This window comes from Mandrillus leucophaeus, unplaced genomic scaffold, assembly GCF_000951045.1.
Source record: "Mandrillus leucophaeus isolate KB7577 unplaced genomic scaffold, Mleu.le_1.0 Scaffold265, whole genome shotgun sequence".
Taxonomy (NCBI): domain Eukaryota; kingdom Metazoa; phylum Chordata; class Mammalia; order Primates; family Cercopithecidae; genus Mandrillus; species Mandrillus leucophaeus.
This window is the reverse complement of record NW_012102754.1, coordinates 2,707,215-2,710,596: the sequence shown is the minus strand read 5'-3', so window position 1 is coordinate 2,710,596 and position 3,382 is coordinate 2,707,215. Positions and strand designations below refer to the sequence as shown.

At 42.3% G+C, this 3,382-nt stretch overlaps 1 protein-coding gene across 2 annotated transcripts in view; it reads left to right on the top strand.

Annotated features, from left to right (window-relative positions):
- The first annotated feature begins 383 nt into the window (after positions 1–383).
- ZNF620 (zinc finger protein 620) overlaps positions 384–3,382 on the top strand; it is an 18,682-nt gene continuing 15,683 nt past the window's right edge. The window contains exons 1-2 of one of the 2 annotated variants that reach the window (XM_011984292.1): positions 384–481; positions 651–723. The gene's annotated coding sequence lies outside the window, so the exon portion shown is untranslated. Of the gene's footprint in view, positions 544–650; positions 724–3,382 lie in introns of both variants that reach the window. The other variant, XM_011984293.1, reaches the window with a different exon arrangement.

Sequence of the window (3,382 nt, the reverse complement as noted above, 5' to 3'; positions counted from 1 at the left end):
ATGGACCCGATTTTCCCCTCGCCCACTTTTCCCACTGCAGCGCACCCACACAATACAGGCAGCTTTGGCGCATGTGGAGGGAGCGATGGTGCCTTCATTATCTGGAAGGACACCCACAGTGGCAAATGCCAGACAACCATGAATAATACCCAGGATAGTAACCATTCTGTGGCCTGAGCTGGCCGGACGTCATGCCCCGAAGGAGACACCAGGTGTGGGCGCTGCAGGATCCCCGCCTGGGGCTGCCCGCTCGGGCCCGTGTTGTCTCAGGCAGTAGGGACACTGGCGATGGCGGCTGGGGCAGGGAACCACAGAGACTGGCAACTTCCCAGGTTCCTAGAGAGGAGGGGCATGGAAAACGCACTTCCGGCGGAGGGTCCCACGCTTCTCTCGGTGTCAGCTGCAGGTGGTATTTCCATGCTCTATCTGCGCCTGCGCTGCGCGGGGTTCGCGGTCCGAGCAGAAGAGGTTCGCGGTCCGGGTGACTGATTGGTTTCCCTGGGGCTTGTTCTACCTGGTTTTCCAACCCCTTTGCTGTTTGGGGTGAGGGAGGGGGTAGCGGAACGGAGAGGAGCCCAAGGCGCACAGAGGGCGTTTGCGGGGTGCGAGGCAGCGTCAGTCTCACCGGTGCTGCTTTATTTTTTCTTCAGTTTCACTTTTCTGAGCCCCGAGGCAGTGTGTGAAGCTGGGACGCCAGCCATGCTCCAGACCGCTTGGCGCCAGGTGAGTGAGCATCCTCCCTCCCTCTCAGCCTTTTGATGTCAAGAGAGAGCAGGTGTCACCTCTGCATTCAGATCTTGAGTTGTGTAGGCTAGTGGCTTCCATTGTGCATCTGTCACTATGAGAGGGATGGAGAGGTAAGAATGCCCAATTTAAGACTAGAAAACTATTGAGTGTGGTGGGATTGGTTGGGATTTGGCAGTTGAAGCCAGCTTAAAACTAAAAATTCTGAAATGTGAAAATCTACATTATTACATCCAATAAAGACCCCTTTCACCCTAATCCGCAGGCTTGGAGAAGTATTTACTTCTCCAGTATAGCAATTCTAGTAACTGTTTTGTAGATTCCATTGTATTTTCTACATAGGTCATCTATAAGTAAAGATAGTTTTACTCCTTTCTTTCCAGTCTGGATGCCTTTTATTTTATTTTGTCTTGCCTCACTGTACTGTCTAGAAACATTATTTCAATATTGAACAGAAGTGGTGAGAGCAGATATCTTTGTCTTATTTATGCTTTTAAGGTGAAAGCATTCAGTCTTTCACACTGAAGACTGATGTTCACTGTAGGTTTCTTGCTTTTTTGTTTTGTTTTGTAAATGCCCTTTATCAGGCATTCTCTTCTATTCCTACTTTGGTGAGAGTTTTTATAGGAATGGATGTTGGATTATGACAAATGCTTTTTCTCTGTCTATTTAGATGATCATATGGTTTTTCTCTTAATTAATTAATTAATTTATTTTGAGACGGAGTCTTGCTCTATCGATAGGCTGGAGTGCAGTGGCGCGATCTTGGCTCACTGCAACCTGCACCTCCGGGGTTCAAGCGATTCTCCTGCCTCAGTCTCCTGAGTAGCAGGGACTACAAGCACGCGCCACCACACCCAGCTGATTTTTGTATTTTTGGTAGAGACCAGGTTTCACCATGTTGGCCAGGATGGTCTCAATCACTTGACCTCGTGATTCCCCCGCCTTGGCTTCCCAACGTGCTGGGATTACAGGTGTGAGCCACCGTGCCCAGCCTCTCTTAGTTCGTTATTGTGGTGAATTACATTACATTATTTTTCTTTCAAATATTAAACCAACTCTGCGTTGGGATAAAACCGGCTTCGTCATGATGTATTATTCTTTTATTAGTACTATATATTGAATTTAATTTGGCAAAATTTCTGTGTCTGTGTTTATGAGGTATTGATTTGCAGTTTTCTTGTGATATCTTTGTTCCATAGAATGAGAAATACTCCCTCAAAATAAATTTATGTCGAGTTGATTGCATTTCTTCCTTAAATGTTTGGTAGAATTCACCAGTGAAGTTACATAGGCATGGAATTTTCTTTCTGATAAGATTTTTGAGTCCTTTGGTAGATATAGGGGCTACTCTGGTTATCTGTCTCTTTTTATTTGTTTATTTATTTATTTTTATTTTTTGACACGTTTTTGTCTATGTTGCCCAGGCTGACCTCAAATTGGGCTCAAGTGATCCTCCCCACTCAGCCTCCCAGGTACCTGGGACTACAGGCATGCATCACTATGTGCAGCTTAAATGAGTTTTGGTAACTTGTGCCTTTCAAGGAACTTATCCGTTTTATCTAAGTTGTAGAAATTACTCAAAGTTGTTCATAATATGTCCGTATCTTTTATTATCTGCAGTGATGTCACTTCTTTTATTACTAATATTAGTGATTTGTGTATTCTCTCTTTTTTTCTGGGCACTCTGGCTAGAGATTTATAAATTTTAATAATTTTTCTTTAAGAGCTAGCTTCTGGTTTCATTACTTTTCTGTTTTATGTCATTAGTTTTCACTTTGATCTTTAATGTATTTTTTACACTTATTTTGTGTTAAATTTGCTATTCTTTTTTTAGTTTTAAGGGGGAAGCTGAAGTCACAGATTTGAGATCTGTCTTCTTTTTTGTTTTGTAAAATAGGCATTTAGTGCTATAAATTTCCTCCCAAGTACTGCTTTGGCATTATCCCGCAAATTCTAGTACATGGTGTTTTCATTTTTATTCAGTTTAGAGTACTTTGTACATTCTCTTACAGAAGTGTGTTACTGACTTTCCAAATATTTGGGGATTTTCCAGGAGTCTTTCTGTTATATCAGATTTAATTGCATTACAGTCAGAAAACATATTTTGTATGACTTGAATCATTTTGATTTTTATTGAGCTCTCTTTTATGGCACAGACTATGGACTGTCTACCTATCTACATTGTCTTATATGAATTTGGCCACTACAGCTTTTTTTTTTTTTTTTTTTTTTCCCTTTTGAGACAGTCTTACTCTGTCTCCCAGGCTGAGTGCAGTGGCGCAATCACAGCTCACTGCAGCCTCGACCTCCCAGGCTTAAGTGATCCTCCCAAGGAGTTGAGACTACAGGTATGGACCACTGTGCTTAGCTAACTTCTTTTTCCTAGAGACAAGGTTGCCCAGGCTCGTCTCAAACTCCTAGATGCAAGCCATCCTCCCGCCTCCACCTGCCAAAGTGCTGGGATTACAGGCATGAGCCACCATGCCTGGCCTTACAGTTTTCTTTGACTAATGTTGTCATGGTATAGCTTTTATTTTGGTATATCTATTATTTTGATATATCTATTATTTTGGTATATCTGTTATTGGTATGTCTATTATTTTGATTTTAATTTATGCCTGTCTTTATATTTAAT